Source organism: Pelophylax lessonae (genome assembly GCF_965119305.1).
Source record: "Pelophylax lessonae genome assembly, chromosome: 5".
Lineage (NCBI taxonomy): Eukaryota > Metazoa > Chordata > Amphibia > Anura > Ranidae > Pelophylax > Pelophylax lessonae.
This window is the reverse complement of record NC_138772.1, coordinates 379542201-379569418: the sequence shown is the minus strand read 5'-3', so window position 1 is coordinate 379569418 and position 27218 is coordinate 379542201. Positions and strand designations below refer to the sequence as shown.

Here is a 27218-nt window from a genome sequence, read left to right as displayed (position 1 = left end):
ACTTGGGAGTTACACTGTAGTACCCCTGTAGTGACACTTACCTTGTCCCTACGATCCCCTGATGTCCTCCGGCTGATACCGGCATCCATCTTTCGGGTTTCCATCCCTGAGAGCGCCAGCGACACAGGGGGGCGGAACCGGGTGGGAAAGTCAGAAAAGAAAACAAAACGTGACATTGATTCATTGTAATACAGTAATGTAATCCTTATACATTACAATGTATCAAACCATTTCACCTCAGTTTCGTCCCTAGTGCTTTGTCCAGTGCCCTTCCTGCACTTTCACTGTTCCTTTCTGCCTGGAAACTTTGGAACATCCATGGCATCCAAAAAGCATCCCTTTAGTTCAAAAGCAGTTTTAGACCAGCTAGAAAACAGCGATAGTGAATTAGAATTACTTGCAGAATTGAGCGACAGTGATTCATGAGGAAACTCGTCCTCAGACACTGAAACTGACAGCGACGATTCCGCAACTGAGCTCAGTGATGTGCGAACTTGGTGCTCTATTGACTGCGGTACAGATCAGGCAGCAACCCCAAGATTTCCATTTACTGGAGCATCTGCTCTGAAAGTAGACATTTGAACACGACAACCCCTTGGCATACTTGCAATTATTTCTGACTGAAGAGGTTATTGAAAAAATAGTTACTGAGACAAACTGGTACACAGAGCAACAAATAGCTACTCTACATCGGAAGTTACCAAGAAGCAGAAAGTTGGAACCAGTGACCAAAGATGACATTTGGAAATTTCTGGGCCTAATAATACTTTAGGGAGTGGTGGGGGAAACCCCTGCAGAAGTGGTATTGGACAACTAATACATTACTTGCCATTCCATTCTTTGGCACGGTCATGATGTCAGAGTACAGATTTTCCCTGATCATGAAATATTTACACTTCGAAAACAACAAAGAATTTGATGAAACTACTCATCCTGCACAAAAACTAAAGAAAATTTGGCAGGAATCTCAAATGATTCTAAAGAATTTCCAACTGAGCTATGTGCCAGAAAGAGATATCAACATAGATGAAAGTCTAATGGCCTACAAGGGAAGGCTCAGCGGGGTACAAAACATTGCATCAAAGAGAGCACGATTTGGCATAAAATCCTACATGCTATGCAAATCTTCAACTGGCTACATTTGGAATTCAGTCATATACACTGGAAAAGGAACAAAATTCAATCCAAAATATAGCAACTATGGAATGGTAACTTCTTCCATTCTTTCACTCATTGAGCTATTGCTAAATTTGGGCTATTGCGTAACAACCGACAACTTTTATACATCTCCTGAACTTTATAAATTTCTTCTACAAAACAGATGCCTATGGAACCGTTAGGGCTAACTGGCACGACATACCGCCAATGTTTAGCAATAAGAAGCTAGGACTGGAGAAATGGTTGTCTGTCAGAAAGGCAAAATCATGGCACAGCGATGGCGTGACAAAGATGTGTGCCTAATGAGTACAGTTCATAATACCTCCACTGTTATGGTACGCACGAAACCGCATAAGTACTACAAAAAGATCTTCAGACATCTTCTTGAGCAATAGTTGTGGAATGCCTACATTCTGCTAAAAAGAATGACAAGCCTGTGATTCATTCTGACTTCATTTGGAAAGTTGCCGAACATAGGTTTGTGAACCACCAAACCTCTTCAATGGCTGTGAATTGAGCTGGACGTTGTGCTGTTGGCGTCAACCCAGAACGCTTCAATGGTCGTCACTTCATGGACTACATCCCACCAACCGAGAAAGTCAGCACCTACAAGGATATGCGTGGTTTGTTGCTCGAAGCGAGATGATAGTGGAAAGAAAATCAGAAAGGACTTTGTACAGTCCTATGTTTCAAAATTGTTCATACCCAGGATGTTTACTAAACAAATATGCAGTGACTAGCAATGTTGCACCCTTGTTTGGACAAATTTCAGTGTTTTTGGTTTGATTACATTATTGAATTAAATGTAATATTATAATTTATGATTTTGTTTCAAACCATACCCGAGATGTCTACTAGACTCTTTGTTTGGACAGATTTAAGTGAGTTTTCCCTAAGAATTACAGGCCTACAATATAAAAAAACAAATTTCTTTGCAAAACGATGTACCGCATTGACATTCAATAATAGTGACCTAATCCGGCCGCGAGAGGTCAACCACTTGCCGACCGCCCCACGCAGAATTACTGCGGCAGGGCGGCTCGGCTGCACATAATCATGTACATCTACGTGATTATGTGCACGCGCAAGCGGCGCCGGAGGCGCACTCCCGCTGCAGTTAGACACAGCGGGAGCCAGACCGCGGGAGGAGCAGGCTCAATCGCCACCGGCCTCTCGCGATCTTCGGGGAAACTGACAGAGCCGCCTGCCTATGTAAACAAGCATGCAGCTCTCCTGTCAGACAGGCACAGTGAGATTGTATGTCTCAGCTAAGCTGAAACACCGTTCTGTGTGCCTTCGACAGAGCCCCCCACAGTTGGTAAGCACAATTATGCTCACACTTAACCCCTTGATCACCCCAAGTATTAACCCCTTCCCTGCCAGTGTCATTTATACAGTAACAGTGCATATTATTTAGCACTGATCACTGTATTGGTGTCACTGGTCCCCAAAAGTGTCCCCTGGTGTCAGATTTGTCCGCTGCAATGTCGCTGATCGCCGCCATTACTAATAACAAAAAAATCCAAAAAGTTTGTAAATGCTATAACTTGCGCAAACCAATTAATATATGCTTTTTGGGTTTTTATTTTACCAAAAATTTGTAGCAGAATACAAATTGGCCTAAACTGATGATAAAAATTATTTTTTTTTACATTTTTTTATTGCGAATGTTTTATAGCAGAAAGTAAAAAAAATATATATATTTTTTGTTTTAATTGTCTTTTTGTTTAAAGTGCAAAATCAAAAAATTGCAAAGGTGATCAAATACCACCAAAAGAAAGCTCTATTTGTGGGGAAAAAAAGAACATCAATTGTATTTGGGTACAGTGTCGCACAACCGCGCAATTGTTAGTAAGGCAGTGCAGAATCGCAAAAAATGGCCTGGTCATTAAGGGGGTAAACCCTTCCCGGAGCTGAATTGGTTAATAAACCTGCTTAATTGACTCTCTTTTGGATTATATGCACATTAATACATTGATATAGCTTCTTGGGACAACTTGTATTTTATCATTCCCAATTGGTCAGTCTTCTTATGTGCTTTTTTTGTTGCTGAGGGTCACTATGCAGAATTGGTAACTGTAGGCTGCCTTATAAGATATTTTTGTAGAAACTTGACAATTTGACAGCAGATTACTAGGATGCCAGACAAGGATCAGCCTGCCTGCACACTATGTCTAGTAAGAGGCATAAATCAAATCCCAGGAGGTGTACAGATAATTAGTATAATTTGTTAAAATGCTAATTAAATCAGATAAAAGGTGGTCAGTAGGGGAAAAGTGTGGTCAGGGGATGTAGGGTAGATACCAGTTGTAATTTGGTAACAAAAGACTACAGTCAAAAGTTCTTCTCCCAAGCAATATAAACCCAGATAGTAGGTACAGGTCAGTAAATAGAATATATATATATATATATATATATATATATATATATATATATATATATATATTTTTTTTTTTTTTTTTAAGTTTATTTTACAGGTCGGTATAATGATATAATGAAAAGTGGCAAATAATCAAATTTTAAGGTAATTTTATTATCTTCGCACATCAACTATATGATTACTTTTACACCTGAATAATTGTCACTATTGTAACAGGTATTTTCTAGGTTCTCCAATTCTAAAAACATGCATTGGGGTATAAAGATTGCAAGTTTAGCATTGTATCTGAATAGATACAAACCATATGCTTCATTTATTCTTTACTTAGCATCTTGTGTAACTGTACCATGAATGATCCAACAGTGTTCTTAATAGGATAATGATATATCTAATAAAAATGGGTTTAAATAAATACTGGATATTTATTTTTCTGCCTTGGCATCAATTATTTTTCATATTTTAAAGATGTTGTGCCCTATAAACACATGAGAAAATAAATAACTTTTGATGGCAATGAGCAGTTGGAAAAGTAATTTAAATGAAGATCAGTACGTTGGATTACAGTGTGCCATGGTAAATGACTGTTTAATGTATAGATAATCAATGACACCAGGTGACGGCTTTGTGCTTGTCATACTAATGTATTCTATTTGATCTCTTGATAGTTCCCCTATGTGTATGCCTCCCTTCCAAATGGAGCTTTCATTTTACATACGAGCATCTCTTTTAGCATGTATTTGTATTGAAATTTGCTGAAAAATAGACGTACATGTGTCCCACAATGATGAGGGGTGGCTTATGAGATGAGGCCTATTCAGGAATGGGTATCTGTAAAATATGAATCTTCACTGTACTTTAGTAGTCTAGCCTAGCCCATCAGGGATATGAGTTTCTTTTCATTTATTTGTATTCTCCCCATGTCTGAGCAGAAATATAAACTCTAGATTACTCTGGGCCCCTGAAGAATGTTAAAACTTCAGTTAAAGCATTTTCCCTAGTTTACTGTAATCCTGACAATACCTGTGTTATAGAGCCTATCTTGGTGTTTGTCAAAGGGGTTCTAAAAGCAAAAGGTATATCTTAATGCATTCTATGCATTAAGATAAAAAATCACCTGTGTGCAGCAACCTCCTAACACTTACCAGGGCCCCTTCTCGATCCAGTGATGTGCAGAAGACACTCGGCTGTCTAGGATTCTCCCTCCTGATTGGCCGAGACACACAGTGGCGTCATTAGCTCCCACTGCTGTCAATCAGTCAGTGAGCCAATGAGAGAGTGAGGGGGCGGGGCTGAGCTGTGGCTTCATGTCTTACTGGACACACAGAGGCTTGGATCGGGTGCCCCCATAGCAAGCTGCTTTCTGCGGGGGCACTGGGCAGGAGGAGGGAGCGCCAGCAAGGGACCCAAGAAGAGGAGGATCTGGGCTTCTCTGTGCAGAACAACTGCACAGAGCAGGTAGGTATGACATGTTTGTTGTCAAACAAAACCAAGACTTTTGTATCAGTTTAAGTACCCTAGGTTTAGGCAACATAGGTTGTAGAGTTGCAGCCTGACACTAAGACTGACATTGTTCTGACGGGGAGAGAATACAGGTAAATATAAAAATCCCTGGTAAGGTAACATTTCAGTATTCTACTAATTAAAATATAAAGATTCAGCTTATTACAAATGCCAACTTGTAGCAGGTGATTATTAAAGTGGTAGGAAAGCCTAACACTTACTATTCTTAAAAACGCCCCCCCCCCCCCCCACATCTTTCATACCCAGTTTCAAAAAAAATCTGTATATTTTTATTTTTTTTTTTTAATCTGGTCCAGCCACATGATTCTGCAGTTCCATCTTCCTTAACCGCTTGCCGCCCGCCCGCCGTCATTTGACATGGGCCGCCGTCATATGACGGCGGCACTTTAAGCAGGGCAGGCGCGCGATCGCGTGCGCGCCGCCCTGCACTGCCGGTGTCGGGGTGTCCCCGGGACACCCCCCGTCACCGGCAGGGGGGAAACAGCCAATGGGCGTGGCTAGTTCCAATGACACAGCCGATCACAATGGAGGAGCCCACAAGATGACCGCGCATGCGCGATCGGGAGCGCGCAGCGCGGTCATGTCGGCACTGTGTTCCGTAGGAACACAGCTGTCACCCGCAGTAGTAAACAGTCACTGACAGTGACTGTTTACTGAGTGATCGGCTGTGAATCCATTCACAGCTGATCACAAAATGTAAACAAAGAGCAGTAACTCACTGTTACTAGCTCTTATACCCTCACACAGTTTCCAGTGTGAGGAGAGCAGAGCTAGAAATGGTGAGTTACTGCTCTGTGTACCTGTAAAATGTAAAAGCACAAAAATAAAGGTCCCCACACAGTCCTCAGCCCCCCCCCCCCCAATGTCACCTGTCACCCAACAGTCACCTCATCAGTGCCCAGAAATTGACACCCATAACGTTCACATGTGAGGCCATTTCCGCCTGTGCGTTGCCTGTGATTTGCAATAGCACCCCAAACGCTGTGCGATGTTGCCGCCATTTCCGCCTGCCGAATCGCGGTAACATCGCGCAAACATCGCATGACGCCCAAAAAAGGTACAAGAGTTTCTTTGGGGCATCATGCGTTGTTTGTGCGATGTTACCGCGATTCGGCAGGCGGAAATCACTGCAACATCGCACAGCGTTTGGGGTGCTATTGCAAATCACGGGCAACGCACAGGCGCCCCGCGATTTGCAATGATTTCTGGATCGCGGGCAGAATCGCAGTGATTCTGCCCGTGATCGCTACGCTCACATGTGAACGTAGCCTAAAGTTCACCGGTCACCAGAGACTGCCATCAGTACCGCCATGCACCATCGCCCGTCACCCATCAGTGACCATCGCCCGTCACCTGTCACCCCATCAGTCATCGTCATCTGTCACCCTATCAGCCTAGCAACCGGTTTAAAGGGCCGTTTTTTTTTTCTTCCTTTTTTTAACAATTTTTTTTTTTTTCTTTTTTAGTGTAGTTGTGAGGTGTGAGGTCTTTTTGACCCCAGATCTCACAATAAAGAGGACCTGTCATGCCTATTTCTATTACAAGGGATGTTTACATTCCTTGTAATAGGAATAAAAATGATCAAAACATTTTTTTTTTTTTAAACTGTGTAAAAATAAAAAAATAATAAAAATAAATAGGAAAAAAAAAAAAATTAAAGCGCCCTGTCCCCGTTAGCTCGCGCGCAGAAGCGAACGCATACGCAAGTCCCGCCCACATATGTAAACGGTGTTCAAACCATACATGTGAGGTATCTCCGCGATCGTTAGAGCGAGAGCAATAATTTGAGCCCTAGACCTCCTCTGTAACTCTAAGCTGGTAACCTGCAGAAATTTTTAAAATGTTGCCTATGGGGATTTTTAAGTACCAATGTTTGGTGCCATTCTGTGAGCATGCGCAATTTTGAAGCATGACATGTTGGGTATCTAATTACTCGGCATAACATTGTCTTTCACATTATGGAAAAAAATTGGGCTAAATTTACTGTTTTCTTATTTTTTAGTTCAAAAAAGTGAATTTTTTTCAAAAAAATTGCATTTGGAAGACTGCTGCTCAAATATGGTGTGATAAAAAATATTGCAACGATCTCCATTTTATTCTTTAGGGTCTCTGCTAAATAAAATATATAATGTTTGGGGGTTCTAAGTAGTTTTCTAGCAAAAAAAATGATTTTAGCTTGTAAACACCAAGTGTCAAAAATAGGCCCAGTCTTAAAGTGGATAAATGGACAACTTTGTGAAAAGGGCTACTTGGATGTTAGGCCTATGTATGTGGCTAGGCTGTGTAAAAGTGTTACACATGTGGTATCGCCATACTCGGGAGGAATAGCAGAATGTATTTTGGGATGCAATTTTTGCTATGTACATGCTATGTGTTAGAAATATTGCATAAATGGACAGCTTTGTGTAAAAAAAAAAGTGTTTTCATTTTCTTTCCACAGTTTTCAAAAACTTGTGGAAAAAAATGACAAGTTCAAAAGACTCATTATGCCTCAAAAATTATACGTTGGGCTGTTTGCTTTCCAAAATGGGGTCATTTTATGGGGGTTTCCATTGTCCTGGTGCTCCAGGGCCTTCAAAATTGCGATAGGTTGTCAGGAAATTATATGTGTAATTTGTGCTCCTAGAATGCCGGATGGTGCTACTTGGATGTTAGGCCTCTGTATGTGGCCAGGCTGTGAAAAAGTCTCACACATGTGGTATCGCCATACTCGGGAGGAGTAGTAGAATGTGTTTTGGGGTGTAGTTGCAAGTATACATATGCTGTGTGAGAGAAATAACCTGTTAATACGTCAATTTGTAAAAAAAAAAAAAAAAAAAGCTTGTGGACTCTATAACTTTCACAAAGACCAAATAATATATACTTATTTGGGTTATTTTTACCAAAGATAAGTAGCAGTATAAATTTTGGCCAAAATTTGTGAAGAAAAATTACTCATTTGTTAAATTTTATGACCGAAACAAAGAAAAATGCGTTTTTTCACAATATTTTCAGTCTTTTTTTATTTATAGCACAAAAAATAAAAAACCCAGTAGTGATTAAATACCATCAAAAGAAAGCTCTTTTTGTGTGAAAAAAAAGGACACAAATTTTTTATGGGTACAGTGTTGCATTACTGAGTAATTGTCATTCAAAGTGTGAGAGCGCTGAAAGCTGAAAATCAGTCTGGGCAGGAAGGGGGTGAAAGTGCACTGTAGGCAAGTGGTTAAGAGAGGACTTGACAATGACTGTTAATTCTGGGGGCAATGACATCACCCCTAGGACCCCAGCTCTCGTCGGTACGCTTTTGCAGTGCATCAGCTGCTCACTGACACAGGGGGGCCGAAGCTTCTGCATCATGTGCCAAGAGTTTAAATGCAGGGCATTGCCTCAGTGCACTGTTGATGCATGCTTGGTACACATGATGAAGAAGCAGTAAAAAATGAGTCCAGATTTTTGCAAGCAAATAAAACATGTTGGGACCCTACTACTCAATCTGCCTTAAGGCCTGCTATTTTTCTGACACAGATCAATACTTTTACAATTTTCTTGAATGGCAAATATGTAAGCAGTTCTTTCAAGTACAACTAAAGGCTCCTGTATGACAGCCTAATTGCTACGTGATGCACAAACATCAAGTAAACAAAAAACTTTATCTTCCCTGACTGAGAGAAATACCCTTTCATTTGTGGTTTGCATGCTCCCCTGCAGTTCACAAAGGGAAGGATTCAGCAGCAGAGGCAGTGCTGTCAACCCAGAAAGCCGGTGTGGCCAGGTACTGAATGACAAGCTACAGGCTCATAAAACAGCAGTGTTAATGTTGATAGCCACACAATCTGCAATATTTTTCATCTCACTGTAGTGCAAACAGGCACAGCCTACATGAGAGCGACAACTCTGCTCCATTCAGGAGCAGTGCAGCAGTGTTTCCAAACAACCACAGGAAACTGGGCTTCACTGGGAGCATTGGCAGATATTTGTGGGACTGCAGGGGGAGGAGACTGCAGAGGCACTTATTAATAAGCACTGCAGAACATAGTGTTTGTTTTTGGGACGGCATATTTTTACTTTAGGAGCCTAAGAGATTGTGTGGAAAAATATACATGCACACTTTAGAGGGGCTTTGTATAGGCGTGTATGTTGACCTAAAGTGGTTGTAAAGTGAGAAGTTTTTTTATTATCTTAATGCATTCTATGTGCAGCAGCCCCCCTAATACTTACCTGAGCCCCCCCTCTCTATCCAGCGATGTCCACTAGTGCCTCAGCCATTCAGGACTCACTCTCCTGATCGCCTGAGACACAGCGGCGCCATTTGCTCCTGCTGCTGTCAATCAAACTTAGCCAATCAGGAGAGAGAGAGAGAGGGGGCGGGGCGGAACAGCAACTCCCGAGTCTGAATAGATTTACAGAGCTGCCGCTCGGCTCGGGTGCCCCCATAGCAAGCTGCTTGCTGTGGGGTCACTCAGCAGCAGGAGGGAGGGGCCATGAGTTCTAGCCAGGGACCCAAGAATAAGAGAATCTGGGCTGCCCTGTGCAAAACCATTAGAACAGAGCAGGTAAGTATAATATGTTGTTTTAATTAAAAAAATACTTTACAATCACTTTAAGGGAACATTATTCTGTAAAGCTAAGAAACACTGGCTTAAACCCCTTCAGGATAGGGTCCGAGGACCCTGATCCAAAAACTGAAAATTCTTTTTTTATTTTTGCACCATTTATATATAATCTTTGTTTTGCAAATACAAAGTATTTTGCTTTGTAGAACCATTTGCCTTTTAGAATGTCTCTCTAATTGAAACTTGTACAGTATACACACACAGCAGTAAGGGAGATAACTAACTGCTATGACTTATTCACTTGTGGGCAAATTGGAGCTTGAGCTATTGAGGTTTGCTAACAGGCATTTTTTTGGAAAGCAAATAAGATTAGTGTGACAAACTTGAAAGTGAGAACAGCGCTGCACCTGTTGACTGAAAATAAAACTATGAAAAGAAAAATATGCATATAGCATATTTTATATCTTCTAGACTGAAAATATTTTTTAAAAGACTTTTTGGAATCTTGACCATAATAAAGTGTGTGTGTGTGTGTGTGTATGTATACAGGGAGTGCAGAATTATTAGGCAAATTAGTATTTTTGAGGATTAATTTTATTATTGAACAACAACCATGTTCTCAATGAACCCAAAAAACTCATTAATATCAAAGCTGACTATTTTTGGAAGTAGTTTTTAGTTTGTTTTTCGTTTTAGGGGGATATCTGTGTGTGCAGGTGACTATTACTGTGCATAATTATTAGGCAACTTAACAAAAATCAAATATACAGTATACCCATTTAAATTATTTATTTTTACCAGTGAAACCAATATAACATCTCAACATTCACAAATATACATTTCTGACATTCAAAAACAAAACAAAAACAAATCAGTGACCAATATAGCCACCTTTCTTTGCAAGGACACTCAAAAGCCTGCCATCCATGGATTCTGTCAGTGTTTTGATCTGTTCACCATCAACATTGCGTGCAGCAGCAACCACAGCCTCCCAGACACTGTTCAGAGAGGTGTACTGTTTTCCCTCCTTGTAAATCTCACATTTGATGATGGACCACAGGTTCTCAATGGGGTTCAGATCAGGTGAACAAGGAGGCCATGTCATTAGCTTTTCTTCTTTTATACCCTTTCTTGCCAGCCACGCTGTGGAGTACTTGGACGTGTGTGATGGAGCATTGTCCTGCATGAAAATCATGTTTTTCTTGAAGGATGCAGACTTCTTCCTGTACCACTGCTTGAAGAAGGTGTCTTCCAGAAACTGGCAGTAGGACTGGGAGTTGAGCTTGACTCCATCCTCAACCCGAAAAGGCCCCACAAGCTCATCTTTGATGATACCAGCCCAAACCAGTACTCCACCTCCACCTTGCTGGCGTCTGAGTCGGACTGGAGCTCTCTGCCCTTTACCAATCCAGCCACGGGCCCATCCATCTGGCCCATCAAGACTCACTCTCATTTCATCAGTCCATAAAACCTTTAAAAAATCAGTCTTGAGATATTTCTTGGCCCAGTCTTGACGTTTCAGCTTGTGTGTCTTGTTCAGTGGTGGTCGTCTTTCAGCCTTTCTTACCTTGGCCATGTCTCTGAGTATTGCACACCTTGTGATTTTGGGCACTCCAGTGATGTTGCAGCTCTGAAATATGGCCAAACTGGTGGCAAGTGGCATCTTGGCAGCTGCACGCTTGACTTTTCTCTGTCGCTCATTGACAGACGTAGTCCTCGTTGATTCAACACAACTCGGGTTATGCTGCCCTCTACAGGAGTAGGACTAGACAGGAAAGAAAACATTCTGGCCACACCTTAGGGGCAGTCCCAGAGGGTATATCCTCTCTCTCTCTGCTACAGCAAATCAGTTTTTTTTTCTGTCTAGTTAGGAGTAAGGACCTAGATGCCTTGCTAGGATTTTTTCTGTCTAGTTAGGAGTAAGGACCTAGATGCCTTGCTAGGATCTTCGGTCCTGGCAGGATTTTTTTCTTAGATTTTTTAGACAGCTTTTTTCTCCAGTGTTCCTGTGAGATCTTCAAGCAAGAAAGCTGGAACTGGGCGACGGGCTGGATGTTGAGATCCAGTGGTCACCCCAGTTCAGCCTACGAGCGCGTGCAGGCCATAGCTCCGCGCTGGGTCGGCCGCGACATAGTCCCACTGGACAGGGACTGACCCTGCGAGTTGAACGTCTCGCTTAAACGCCAATGACCATGAGTCACGGCGTCCGTATTGGTCGACAGCCCTCCCACCCCGGTGGAGAGGGGTACTGTCAGGAATTGGCGCCCGCCTGGTTCCGGTAGGGTGAGTAGTATGTTCCCCCTTTCCCCCTGACGGGTCTTGTGGTGAACGCGGGCCCCTCTCTGTAATGGTAAGGATGGGTCTCCCCTCTATCCCATAACATGTCACAGATCCCCCTATTGGAGTGTGATTTTTGTGAACAATAAACCAGGAGGCTTGGTTTGGGAGCTGACAATCTAATTGCAAAAATGTTTAAATGATTGTAGTCAGTGGCAGTATTAGAACATTACTGTGATAGTATAAGGTATCCTACCTGTCAGAAGCCACAGGGCGATGTCTATACATGTATACTGCATTCCAGATCATATTCCTCCAGCTAAGCAGATGCCTCCCGACGGCCACGGACCGCATACGGCCCGCCAGGGTCCGGTACCGCCGGCCACGCTGATCACCATGAGGGTGAAGGTTTGTGAGGCCGAGATACTCCCGCAAACATGCCGTTATTCTGTACAGGCCGCCGCCATTGTCTGGTAGATCGCACGAGGCTGCCATTTTGGCGTAGCCTCGTGTCTCCAGCATGGGGGCGGCCATGTTTGAGGTGACCCAAACACCTCGTGGAGCTAGGGGAGGCGCCGGAAGGCGTACAGAGGGGCGGAGCCGCCTCCTTTTTTCCCGGGAAGCCAGCCAAAAGACTTCCTGTCTGTTCTAGACATCGCTGAGACAAGTTGCACTTGAGCATCAAGTGGTGAGCCTTGGGGTCTATCTCTCTCTCTCGCTCTGTAGGGGTCCCTAAGCAGGTAACACTGAGGGGCTTTGTGGCGCTGGGGGTCTGAAAAAAAAAAAAAAGTTTTATTTTTTGGCAAATTGATTTTTTCCGGGTAGTATCTGGAATTATCATGGACCCTGCCACACAGGTACCCCCACCTGTTTCCCTCGAGGGGGCCGCGGGACCCGCCAGTGCACAGAGTATGGATGCATTTACAGCAGTTTTGGAGTCTTTGGTGGCTCGGGTGGAGACGGCCTGTCAGGAACGGGGGTCAAGAAAGCGACCCCCGCCTACCCCTATATCATCTGATACTTCAGATTCAGATTCTGAGATGGTCATTGCAGCTGCAGGTCCCTCTGCAGGGGCTGTTGTCTCAGGTAAAGTTCCCTCAGACAGTGAGGAGGAAGTTCATGCTTCCGCCATAATTCAGGAAGAAGCATTGGTGGACGCACTAGTTGTGGCGGTTCGGGAAACCTTAAGACTTGAGGTTTTACCGGCAGAGGCAACTGAAATAGAGATTCCCTTTGGTACTAGCAAACCCACCAAGACGGTGAAGGTTTTTCCTTTACCCAAGTGTTTTGGTAATAAGATTAAAGAGGAATGGGAGCATTCTAAGCGTACCTTTACTATTTCCAAGCGCATTGCTAGACGCTATCCGTTTGAGGAATCCCTCATTAAGAAATGGACGGTACCACCAGTGGTGGATCCACCTATTTCCAGACTGAATAAAGCCACGGTTATTCCAGTGGAGGACGCTTCGTCCTTTAAGGATTCGGTGGATCGGAAGGTAGAAGCGGAGTCCCGCACTATCTTTTCCCTGATAGGGTCAGCCTTTAGACCAGTAATTGTCATTGGTCTAGTTTCTCAGACATTAACGGAATGGGCGAGATTGGTGCGTCAGGACCTGAAGGGGAAAGATATCCCCCAGGCAACATCTGATTTGATAGAACAGATTATACAAGGATTACAGTTTCTGTGACGCAGCCTTGGATGCTACCCCCCTATTAGGGCATGCATCTATGTCAGCGGTAATCCTCAGACGTGTGCTGTGGTTAAAATGCTGGTCAGCGGACCTAGGTTCCAAAAAGACCTTGGCGAATCTCCCCTTTCAGGGGAATCGCCTATTTGGGGCCACCATAGATGAGATCATTAAGGATGCCACTGGGGGCAAAAGCACTTTTTTGCCACAGGCTGCTAAAGCTAAAGGACCTCGTAACAAGCGGGGACCTTTCTTTACCGCCCATAAAGGGTTCGTTCGCTCTGCTGGAGCAAGTGGGAAGGGCAAAACTCCTCTAGGAGGGTTCAAGAAGGGCTGGTCGAACAAACAAAAGACCGACTCAGCCAAACCTGAAGCAAAGGATTACCCAGCCTGAAGGTGCGCCCCCACCCGGCTTGAGGGTGAGGGGACGTCTTCACCGGTATTCAGAGCATTAGATCGAGCATCGACCACTGCTACCGGTGCGATTCTTCCCTTCCAACATTTAAGTACTACAGGGAGCGGTAGTTACCGTTCTCTGAACAGATCATTTTCTTTACCTTTTCCAAAGATTAGCCTCAGTTCCCCACAAGAATCGGATCCGGTTGAACAGACAGACCAAGGAGCCTCTAGCCGGGTGACTTCGGTCCCTAATGTTCAACCAGGAGAAATCACCACTCCTGATAGGAATCAGGTGTCTGATGTGTGGGAACAGAGAACGATCAGACTTTGTCGGATTGCCGGGGCCAGATATCTCTAGGGCAGCCTGGTTCGGATCCAGTCAGCTCCAGTTGTCCTGGAAATTCTAGGCTGGCCTCGTCAAGCCGGTCTGGCCGACTTGGACATGCTGGTCGCGAACGCTCCTTGGGAACTTCTTCTCAGGGAGTGTCTGCGGTCTCAAGGACCGATCTTCCATTGTGCTTTACAGTCGCTGGGTTTAATGGCCTGGCCATTGAGACCCAGGTACTGAAGGACAGAGGGTTGTCAGCTTCAGTTATTCCTACGCTAATTAAGGCAAGGAAAGCGACTTCCAGCAAGGTCTATTATCGCACATGGAAGACGTATATCGCGTGGTGCGAATCTTTAGGATTTCCTCCACGTACCTATTCGGTGACCCGAATATTGGCCTTTCTGCAAAAGGGGGTTGAGCAGAAACTAGCCTTGAGCACCATCAAGGGTCAGGTTTCAGCATTAGCAATCTTCTTTCAGAAGCCTTTGGCTACTAAGTTCTTGGTGCGGAATTTCATCCAGGGGGTGCGGCACCTGGCTCCACCAGACCGCGCGCCCTTACCGCCCTGGGATCTTAATTTGGTTTTGTCGGTTCTGCAGAAACCTCCCTTTGAAAACATCAGGGAGATTTCCTTGCTTACTTTATCCCAGAAGGTGGCCTTCTTGGTGGCTATCACTTCTGCACGCAGGGTGTCAGAACTGGCTGCATTGTCATGCCAGCCCCCATATTTAGTGATTCATAGGGATAAGGTAGTTCTTCATCCTAAGCCATCCTTTCTTCCAAAGGTGGTTTCAAACTTTCATCTGAATGAAGATATTGTATTACCTTCCTTGTGTCCTCAGCCCAGTCATCATCGGGAACATGCGTTTCATTCCTTGGATGTGGTTCGGGCAATCAGGGTATACCTGAAGGCTACGGAATCGTTCCGTAAGACGGATTCACTTTTTGTGATCACGGATGGCCCCAGAAAGGGGTTGCCTGCATCTGCCGCGACTATCTCCAAATGGATTAGACAGACGGTGGTACAGGCTTATTCTATTAAGGGTCGGAATCCTCCGTTCCCTGTTAAGGCGCACTCCACTCGAGCGCTCAGTACTTCCTGGGCCTTCCGCCATCAGGCGTCAGTGGTCCAGGTATGTAAGGCGGCCACCTGGTCGTCGGTACATACCTTTACAAAATTTTATAAGATTGATGTGATGGCATCGGCGGATGCCTCATTTGGCCGCAAGGTTTTGCAGGCCGCAATTTGAGGAGACCGGTGGTCTACCTCGAGGGTTTTTTTCTGTTGGAATTTTCTGTTGAGTCTCACGATGAGCATTGAAAACTTCTAGTTGGCACCGGTTGGGCCTTCTAGATTGGATTTGATTTCCATTTTCCCACCCCTCATTTGTGGTACTGCTTTGGGACGTCCCGAGTTGTGTTGAATCAACGAGGACTACGTCTGTCAATGAGTGACAGAGAAAAATGGATTTTTGTAAAATCTTACCGTAAAATCCTTTTCTCTTAAGCTCATTGACAGACGTAGTACCCGCCCCTCTGTTTTGAGTTGGGTTGGGTTAAATTCTCTAAACACTGCTTTGTGACATAACTGATTTGCTGTAGCAGAGAGAGAGAGGATATACCCTCTGGGACTGCCCCTAAGGTGTGGCCAGAATGTTTTCTTTCCTGTCTAGTCCTACTCCTGTAGAGGGCAGCATAACCCTAGTTGTGTTGAATCAACGAGACTACGTCTGTCAATGAGCTTAAGAGAAAAGGATTTTACGGTAAGATTTTACAAAAATCCATTTTTCTCAGTTCATGGGCTGTTATTTTGTGCCTTGGTTTTTCCACACGCTTCTTGCGACCCTGTTGACTATTTTGAATGAAATGCTTGATTGTTCGATGATCACGCTTCAGAAGCTTTGCAATTTTAGGAGTGCTGCATCCCTCTGCAAGATATCTCACTATTTTTGACTTTTCTGAGCCTGTCAAGTCCTTCTTTTGACCCATTTTGCCCAAGGAAAGGAAGTTGCCTAATAATTATGCACACCTGATATAGGGTGTTGATGTCATTAGACCACACCCCTTCTCATTACAGAGATGCACATCACTTAATATGCTTAATTGGTAGTAGGCTTTCGAGCCTATACAGCTTGGAGTAAGACAACATGCATAAAGAGGATGATGTGGTCAAAATACTCATTTGCCTAATAATTCTGCACTCCCTGTATATATGTATATATATATGTGTGTGTGTGTATATATATATATATATATAATATGTATATGTGTGTGTGTGTGTGTGTGTGTATATATATATATATATATACATATATATATATATATATATATATATATATCTATAGAACAAAATTATAAATACTTTTGTGTTTGCCCCAATTTTTCATGAGCTGAACTCAACGATCTAAGGCTTTTTCTATGTACACAAAAGGCCCATTTCTCTCAAATATTGTTCACAGATCTGTCTAAATCTATTAGTGTTTAATGATAAATAAATCTATTAGTGAGCACTTCTCCTTTGCCAAGATAATCCATCCATCTCACAGGTGTGGCATATCAAGATGCTGATTAGCATGATAATTGAACAGGTGTGCCTTAGGCTGGCCACAATAAGAGGCCACTTTAAAATATGCAGTTTTATCACACAGCACAATGCCACAGATGTCGCAAGTTCTGAGAGAAAGTGCAAATTGGCATGCTGGCTAGAGGAATGGCCACCAGAGCTGTTGCCGGTGAATTAAATGTTCATTTCTCTACCATAAGCCGTCTCCAAAAGTGTTTCAGAGAATTTGGCAGTACATCCATCCAGCCTCACAACCACAGACCACGTGTAACCACACCAGCCCAGGACCTCCACATCCAGCATATTCACCTCCAAGATCATCTGAGATCAGCCACCTGGACAGCTGCTGCAACAATTGGTTTGCATAACCAAACAATTTCTGCACAAACTGTCAGAAACCGTCTCAGGGAAGCTCATCTGCATGCTCGTTGTCCTCATCGGGGTCTCGACCTGACTGCGGTTCATCATCGTAACCACCTTGAGTGGGCAAATGCTCACATTCAGTGGCATCTGGCACGTTGGAGAGGTGTTCTCTTCATGGATGAATCCTGGTTTTCTTGGATCTTTGAGTTCATCTCATTGAAAAATGGGGGCAAATACGACCCCTATCCAGCTCTCCTAGAGTAACTGCCTTTGTCCTGGAACCTCCTCCATGCTCTTGCGACTGTGGTGGGAGACTGCAAATCTTCTGGCAATGGCACATATTAATGTGCCATCCTGAGGGAGTGCAATCTCTATAGGGTCCAGGTATCGCCTCATGTTAGCAGTAGTGACAGTGACCCTAGCCAAATACAAAACTAGGGAAAAAAATGTCAGTGGCCTCCACTTGTAAAACCATTCTGTTTTGGAGGTTGTCTCATTGTTGCCCATCTAGTGTCCCTGTTTATTTCATTAACACCAAAGCAGCTGAAACTAACAACCCTCTCTGCTACTTACTCGATCAAATCAATATCCCAGGAGTTTAATTGACCTGATGCTATACTCTGATCAAAAAGTGTTTCTTTAATTTTTTTGAGCATTGTATATATGTATGTGTGTGTGTGTGTGATATATGATAAATATATATATATATATATATATATATATATATACAGAAGCTCTATATACAGTATTTGCTTTTGAACTACTCCCATGGCATAATGTAACATTCAGTAAGTCTGACCTAATAGTACCCTTTGGTGCATTCATTGCACTTATCTACCTATTTCTACATTCATTCTGTGGTAGAATTTATAGTTTAGACATTCTTATAAGCTCTATTTAATTTGGCATTAGCATTACTATTTATACCCCTAAAAAGTTGAGATTTGATTTTAGGCCTCCTTCACACCTTTCCAATCTGGCACATTGCAAAAGGAGGTGTGAAGCCATTAGCAATTACACTGAATATGGACAAGAGAAAGAAAAGCAGAGCGTTGTTTGAGATGGAAAGTAATAAGGTAATAGACGAGCATGGTAAAGGTTAAGGTTCCAGACGTTTAGGTCTATGGGACTGTAGAGAACCACCTTGGATGTTTCTTTAAGAGAACAAACTGACTCCAGCTTTACCAGAAGGACATAGGTGTGTGCACCACAAAGCTCAAACACATGCCTTTCTCTGCAGCCTCAGCTGCATGGGACAATGAATGGATGGGAAGTGCTCTGTGCTGAGTGTCTTCCTGTTCATTCACAAACTGAAGCATAGTAAACAGTTTGCTATGCGTCAGTTATGAGTGAGTGTATTCACTGTGTTCATTTAGAAAAATAAGGCGCTTGTAAAGGCAATTTACTAGCCTCTTCTCCACTCTCCATCCTGAAACATCACCCGCAGCAGCTGGGGGGAGAGGAGGGAAGCCAGCAGCACTTTGGGGCCCGGGGAGGGGGGCAAAATGGGGGAATCTGCACTGCACATAGCGATTAGAGTGTGCCCAGGCACACCCTAATGCAGAAGGATAATCTGTTGTAGAAAAGGAAAGGAAAGCCCCAAAACAGATCCTGGCTGATAGCCAAAATCAAAGTACAACAAATATCTCTAAAGTCTTAGCTTCTTCTGTAAAGCAGTCCCCCAAAAATCCAGGATGGAGTTTGCTAAAAGCTACGGTGACAACCAGTGTCTTTTTGTAGAATAGCCTTTGAACAGATTATGCACAATTATAGCGCTTTGGTATAATGTTCACAAAAATACCATCCTTACTGTGATACATAGGGGAGGCACAAAAATATTATGGAGTTGCTTTGCTGCCTTCGGCACCAAGTGCTTACACACATGTGCTGGAGTGACGTCATGGCGGCTCTGGCTAATCACAGCGTCTGAGCACACGAATCCAGAAGAAACTTCGGGGAAAATGTCATCGTTGTGCGGGCGGCGCTGGAACAGCTTCGTTCTAAGGTAAGTATTACATAATGAGCTAGTATGCGATGCATACTAGCTTATTATGCCTTTGCCTTAATAAAAAACAAAAACAAAGTTTAGTTGCATGTTATAAGTCATACAGTAGAATACTGACCCATATTGTATACAAGCCCTAGTTTCTACTTGCTGTTGGTGTGCTGTAAAAACAGGCAGTTGAGCCCCTTTAGGTGCTTTTTCACACGGCCGCTCCGCTTGTCCGCAAATCATCCTATTTTTTTGCGGATGATTTGCGGACATAATGTAAGTCTATGGCATTGCGGATGTCAGCGGAATACCATCCGCTGACATCCGATTTTCTTCCTTTCAGTTCTGTTCCGTTTTTTGGAACGGAATAGAACCCTATTTTTGTTCCGTTAAAAAAACGGAAAGGAAGAAAAATCGGATGTCAGCGATGTCATCCGCTGACATCCGCAATGCCCATAGACTTACATTATGTCCGCATATCATCCGCAAACGGATGGGATGATATGCGGGCATACGGAGCGGATGACACAAATGTCATCCGCTCCGTGAAAAAAAAAAAAAAAGTCCCGCAGCGCACAAGAACAGCGGAGCGGCCGTCTGAAAGAGCCCTTAACTGTTAACTGCACCCTTAAGGCAAAGGCAGCCATATGGGGTATATGCATGATGGAGCAAAGATGCTATGGATGGTTGCATAGCAAAAACAATCTCCCTGTCATGTTTGGTGTGACTTGGCTTGTCGAAACCGCTCTGCAACTGTGTCATAATGCAGGCTTTTAGGGTTTAAAGAAATCGGAGAGGAGGGGACATACCCCCACTTCACTGATTGTGAAATACCCTCTGGTGCAGTTTGCTTAAGAATGGGGCAACTCGGTAGTGAAGTGTGGAAGTCTAATTCAGAGCTTTAGCAGGCACTTGATTTGCAGTATTCTCAAGTTTTTGCAATGAAATATTCGGTTAGGGAGACCAATAATTGTATTCCAGAAAAGCAAAGTTTTTGCTCTGTGGACAATGAAATCGCAGATGGAATTTATTTGTGACACTTTTAACTTGTTTCACAGCAAATTGGTATTTTTTGGGAAAATAAAGGTTTATCTATACTTTTAGCTGCAACTGTAAGTTCTCATACCCTGCTACCTTGATTTTCAGGCTATAGTTGGAGAAGAAATGCATTAAAGTGGTTGTAGACATGAAATATAAACAAAGCATATTCCTCTATAGAGTGTACTTGTCTGACTTAAGAGCATTAGGTGTCATTTCTGTCTGCTGATTTGTTCCTCTGTCAGCATAAATCACCTCTGACAAGTTTTCCTGATGCCAAGAGAAACAAGGTGACTGGGGAGGGACCTCCATCACAGTCAGTTCTGTTCCTGTGAGCTATGTGACAGGGTCAGGTGTCAGGGACAGGTGTCTTTTTCCTCCAATCAGCTGTCAGAGCTCTCACCACGGAGCTCTACAGAGTGCATCTTCAGCTCTTACCCCACTTTTGTTATGACCGCTCAGACAGGCTTTATACATTTTGGACTTTGAACAGATGTAGAGAAGAAAAGACTGCAGATAAACAGGTACAACCTTTTTAGGAGACTTTGTCATCTCTGTGTATCACCTGAGGCCAGTCACTTCACTGGGTATATGTAAGGGTTTACAACCACTTTATTGCAAAGCAGTATTTTCATGGACAAAAAAAAAAACCTGCGTTGTCGTGGGGTTATTAGCTTTGATTGGATCTTACTTGTTTAGAAAAGTGTCTGTTCAACAAGGTTTTATTAGGAAATGTAATAGGATTATTGTAAAGAAACTTTTTTTTTTTTTTGTTTCGTAAAAGCAGGTCTACAAAACAAATACTCTGTCAAATCGAAAATGAATTGTAGAAGCAAACTGTGAAGAGCCCTTAAAGTGCATTATCCACAGCACAATTCAGGAAAGTCTTATAACCTTTGTTGAATGTGACATTTAAACTCCCTTTAAGCTTATAAATTTGAGTCCTCTCATATCACACCATGATCTCGCATATGCATTCACAATGCACAGTATAAAACAAATATTTCTGAAATAGAGCAGTTTTGCAAGATTCGTGAGGCAACGTGGCTCACTATACCGCTGTTTAGGAAATAATAGCTTTGCAGATTACTTCAAGGAACTCTTGAATGTGGAGTCTGCTCACGTTCCCCCGGTATCTATTATAAAAGCATTAATCCGCAGCAACAATATAAAAAAATTATTTCACTGGGTTGCACATTTGAAAATAATTTCTTGCTTCAACAGTACGCTGTTAAATGCAATTTGTGAAAGCAGTTACAGCTTGTGTAAAGAGCTCATACAATAAAATGGTAACTGCTTTTACAGAGCACTTTTGTGTATGGGGATATTTTTTTTTTTTTTTTTATTCCCCCTCCTACCTACAGTGAATTGAGCTGCAAGCACTCACAATGCGTGTAAAGTGGCAGCTCAAGCCATCTTAAAGGTGTATGCTCCTTTCCCCAAATGTGTTAAATGTTGTAAAGTATGAAGATATTTGGTGAAATGTGCCTACTTTTGTTTATAGTTCTGTATGGCGAGCTTTGTGCTAAAAGGTTTTTTGACAGGCTCAATATAAAATATTAATGATTAATCTAAGAATGAGTGTGGCTGTAATACGGAGCAAATGGGGAGATTAAAGAGAGAGTCATAACGGTACTGAACGTTCTACAGAGCATAATATTGTATTTTGTGGGTGCTATGATGGGCAAACAGGGAGTAAGCAGTTTGCATTTAAAGGAGAACTAAAATAAAAATAGGTAGTTATTTTTGAATGTCTCTTCTGCCAATTATGCATTTTTGGCACTTCTCTGCATTAAAGAAAAAGGTTGTGGAGGCAAAGGAAGAGCATGAAGCTTTTGTCGCTAGAGCAGACTTTTTCCTGTACTTCCAAGTACTCCTGTTGGACCTGTATCCCTCAGTGTGTCTATAATCTGATCAAAATCCAATTTATTCACTGTAGGCTGACCCCCACTTGTAATTCCATAGCCTCTGTCATTGCTAACCTATCAGATGAGAGCATAGTGTTCGCCTCTTCTTACTGTGAATACACTGCTTGCTGTGCAACTTATGCCCCGTACACACGTTCAGATAATCGGACGACTTATCTTTCGCATTTTGTTGCATGATACTAACATCTAATTCAACAATGCGTAAAAACCGTATGATTTTTGTAGTATGATTTTGGAAAAGCTTCCTGGCTGCTTAGCTACACCTCAGATGGTGCAAAACAATGGCGGCCAGGCTTTTTCGGGGCTATTTTAGTGTTTCTGAGCATGCGCGGTCTTTGTCAATCGATTTTTAGCGGACGCATAGTGTACTGATGAAACGATTGTCGTTCGCTAGGCTATCGTACGACAGAAGTTTTCCTGTTTGTCCCTTCGGATTTTGTTGGATGAACTGTCGTGATCGGCTGTCGAAAGCTGTGTGCTAACGATCAGATTATCGTGCGATCAGCTCGAAAGCGAGTTTTGTCGTCCGATTATCTGAACGTCTGTAGGGGGCATTAGGAGGATGTGTGTAGGCAGCCAAAGTAAAAATGCAGAGCCAAAGGACTGGCTATGCAACAAATAAAGGAAAAGCAAGCCGATAGGTTGTGTTGACTGTTTAAAGCCCAACTCCAGGCAGGATTATCTTCATAGGTTTAAAGTGGGCAAACCTTCATCTTCCAGTTCACACCAATGCGTATTTTGCAGAAATACAGGGCATTATTTTTAACATGAGATACGTTCACATCAATGCATTTTTTTTATAACTTTGCATTTTTGGAAAGGGTCCGGGACTTTTTTTCAATGCAAAACAGTGGTTTTTTTGGTTCAATAGACTTCAGTGAAGAAGCTTCATAAAAGCATGTATTGTGTTTTTACTACGTTTGAACTGCGATTTGCATTTCGCTTTTTTTTTTTTTTAATCTTCCAAACAAAAATTTTGACAAAAAAAGCATAAAAACTGCAAATTGCAGTAGTAAACGCTCAAAAGTAAACTGCATTGGTGTGAATGGAGCCTTAGTCCTGAATATCAATTTAGTTATATGGCAGAGAAAGTTCAGCTTCCACTGTACTTTCTGGCTGCTCTGATTGTAAGTGCCGCAGGCCCTTAGACTCCAAAGCTACAGCCGCATCTCTACCCCCCTCTCCTCCTCGCCATTCACAAAGCCCACAGCCCCATTTTGGGAATGGCCTGGAGTAGAGGGGGTTGGAAATTGAACTGTAACGCTGGGATCTGAGATCTGCAATCCTTACAGCTGGTGCTTCTCTTGCCATATACACGCAATGGTTTGCAGTAGAATGTTTGCCTGCTTTAAACCAGTGAACGTAATCCTGATCGGAGTTGAGCTTTAATACTAGTTAGTCAGCAGTGTACCTAGCATTAAGAAGCCTCCCTCTGCTCCTTAGAAATTGTATTTTACCACCCAAATTTCATAGATAAGGATACCTTTTAGCAATGTAGGCAAAGGATGTACCCCCTGTTACATGGACCGTGAAGAATTAATACTTAAAATGTTTTATTTTATAATGGCTTGTTAAAATAACAAATCCAATTACAGAGGCTGGATATAGGGTTTATAAAATAGCATAGGTTAAAATGGTATTAAACCCCAAAAAACAAGCATTAATAGATTTCAGTTTGGCAGTTCTTTGATGCGATGGCTGTATTTCCTTTTTATTGGCTTTTTCCTTTTTCACCTGTTGATTCAGTTAGCCAAGGAATTGCCAGTAAGCAGTTTTCTTCTACTGTTTAGTATCGAGTAGAAGCTGAATTGCCACAAGTGTTGAAGTTGCAATCCTATACCACTCATGTAACATACATTTTAAATTATGTTCTAAATTTTTTTGGCGTGTTCTTCCTCAAAACATTTTAAAACTGGACAATTTGCATTCCACTACCTTAGGTCCCTGACCATGTAATATTTCCACATGTCTGAGCTGTAGAGATGAACTCTTGTGTCCCCTGAGCATTCTTATGAGTGCCTGAAATCTTCATTTTACTTCACTCCAGTGTTATCCTAATCATAAAGTACAGGGCACAGGCAAAGTATTCCTAAACCCTGGATTATATGCTCCTACCCATGGGTGATTGGACACGGGCAAAGCTTTCAAGGACACATCAACTGGGCACCTTCCCTGTAATCCTACCGCAGTCAGTGAGTCCTCTGTTTTTTTTTTTTTTCTTTGCTAGTGGTCTAATGTGATGGATCTCTTCCCTTTCATGAAGAAATCACTCTTGGGTTAATCACTTGTAGCAGTATTTCCAGGCATTGGGCCTGATGTGGGTCTGCCATGGTTACCGTTAACACCAACAGCACATTTAAGCTTGTTGCCCAAGTGTGAGATCTGAGACAATGAACAGTCCGGCATCTTTGGTTTTTAGTTTTATTGTAATAACTTGGATGGGAGAAGGGAATGAGTGGGGTACTCCTCTGGCTCAACTAGGTACAAATTTGGGACACTTGAGAAAAATGCCGCCTAGCGCTGTCTTGGCGCCGGCTGAAGGCCGAACAACGCTTACTGGCGCTTGCCAATCTGACATGCGGTCTGTGAACTGAAACTTGACTTTTACGACTTCCTCACAGCTCAAAAGTCCTTTACACTGCTCCCTGTAGTCTTCACTGACTGAGGTAGCTACTTGCAATGCTGCTGCAACACTTAACACTTTACACTTCAGGGCCCAACCGCTGGCACCCCCCTTTACTCTTCAGGGTTATCACTGGAACCCCCTTTACTCTTATTTTTGCACTGGCTAGCTAGCTCTGGATCCCTCTGACCTTCTCTGGAGTGGTCCCCTCGGCTAGGCAGACCCTCATGGGCAGTTTGCAGTACTCATGACTTAAGCCTAGTACACACGTAACGATTAACGGCCGACCGATCGTCCATCTTTTGTCCAGAATAGTGTTTTGGTTAGAATGTGCCTAGACTGCACACGAATTTTCTCGCCCGACAAAATTCTACTTCAGAAGTGATGTCATGTGTTGGTTTGCTTTCTTTGTGTTCTTTCTTCTCTGAGCATGCCCAGTCTTGCTCATTTTTCCCTGTTGAAATCTGTACTGACTGCACGAAAATCGGCCGTGTTTTGACGGCAGCCAAAAATTTTATAGCCTGCACACCAGATTTTTTTTGGCTGAAAAGTCGGGAGTCGGTTGTCGAAAGCATCATACTAACAAGCCGAAAATCGGCAGATCGGTCGTCGGACGAAAATTCCCTGCCGATTTTCGACGCGTGTGTACGAGGCTTTAGAATGCTTTCCTGAAACTCTACCCCAACGCTCCACTGGTCCTCAGCACACCTGGATCCTTACTGCAGCTCAGCCCTGTGTCCACTCAGGCCAGCCGCCTGGGACACCCGATTCTTCCTGACAGGAGGAGAGACAGCTGTCACCTCCCTCCTGGTACTCTGCTTCCAGCCAAAGACAATCTGACATGCGCGCACCATGGACTTATACCCCCTCCCAGAATGCTGTGAGGCAGAATCTGCCCTTCTAGAATGGATACAAGCCCTGGTGTGCTGTTGGTCAGGTTTCCTCCACTGCTCAATGAGAGCCCTCATTGGGACACAGTGGGGAGACTCCCCAACACAACACACACATGGGAACACATGCCAGCCTAGCTGAAAACATGGCCCTTTTGATAAGCAGACAAGGCCCACTATACTTTACCTAGCACGTACATTGGAGGGTGCTACACACTTTTTTTTTTTTTTTTTTTATCTTCAAATTATTCAACCTATTTCTCACTGCCTTCTAATGCCACAAATGGAAGTAATGCATGCGGATCAGTGAAACATTTGGTAAATTTTGGGAGCCATACTTGGACTCCATGCTGTGGAAACTGCCTATAATGTTGCTTCAGGCACTATCCTGTACTGCCACTTATCTTGAAACCTTGACAGTGCAACAATTGTAGTCAGCTGCCAGAGTCGTGGTCTATCCTTATGGAACCCAGTCCATGAACACCCTTTCGAGGCTATGCCCGTCGTGACGGGAAAAGCCTGGACTTTATATATAGTCCAATGTTGTAGACTGGTAAGACGGTCACCCTATATTGGCTTTATTTAAATGGTATTCAATAGGGAGTAAACGTTTCAAATTTGGCACTAAAATTCAATCACTCAATCACTGGATGATCAGGTGTTTCAAGGTACAACAGATCACACAATAATCCCATTTCCTTCTAGAGCCCTTATAAGGTAATCAGGCCCTTTCTCCCATCCTTTCTTCATGAGAATTTGCTTACAAGGCAGTTTACATCAGGGTTGCTCCATTCTTATTTTGGACACGCTTACCTGCATTCCACTGAGTCCCCACTGGGGAAGGTGTCCAGATGAGAGGTAGATATTGCAAAATTGCACATTTGCTCTACTAAAGGCCTGTGCAATATGGATTCTGAGTGATGATGCTCTCCTTGCCCTGGAGCAGAAGCCAGCTCTGACACTGGTCTCTGACACTGATTCTAGCTCTATTTCAGGCATAAAACAAGCAGCCTATTTGACAAAAGCTGAATTTTCTGTATCTTTCACAATTCCTCAGACAAATAATGACCTTAACCACTAAGGGACCAAGCCTGTTTCTGACACATGTTGTTTACAAGTTAAAATCAGTATTTTTAGCTCGAAAATTACTTAGAACCCCCAAACATATATATATTGGCAAAGACTCTGGAGAATAAAATGGTGGTTGTTGCAATATTTTTTGTCACGCGGTATTTATGCAGCAGTCTTTCAAACGCAATTTTTTTGGGGGGGAAAAATATATTTTACTGCATTAAAAAAAAAGAAAAAAGTAAAGTTAGCCCAATTTTTGTGTATATTGTGAAAGATGTCACACCAAGTAAATGGATACCATGTTACGGTTTAACATTGCGCACACTCATGGAATGACAAACCAAGGTACTTAAAAATCTCCATAGGTGATGCTTTAAAAATGAACGGTTACCAGTTTAGAGTTAGAGGAGGTCTTTTTCTAGAATTATTGCTCTCGCACTGGCGATTGCGGCGATACCTCGAA

The 27218-nt window shown here is 42.9% G+C and overlaps 1 protein-coding gene and 1 pseudogene across 2 annotated transcripts in view; both read left to right on the top strand.

The window, feature by feature from the left end:
- LDLRAD4 (low density lipoprotein receptor class A domain containing 4) overlaps positions 1 to 27218 on the top strand; it is a 532001-nt gene that overhangs the window by 371537 nt on the left and 133246 nt on the right. The gene's annotated exons all lie outside the window — the stretch shown is intronic.
- LOC309555617 (piggyBac transposable element-derived protein 4-like) lies at positions 319 to 1340 on the top strand (annotated as a pseudogene). The gene has a single exon. The product of its transcript is annotated as a piggyBac transposable element-derived protein 4-like (transcript).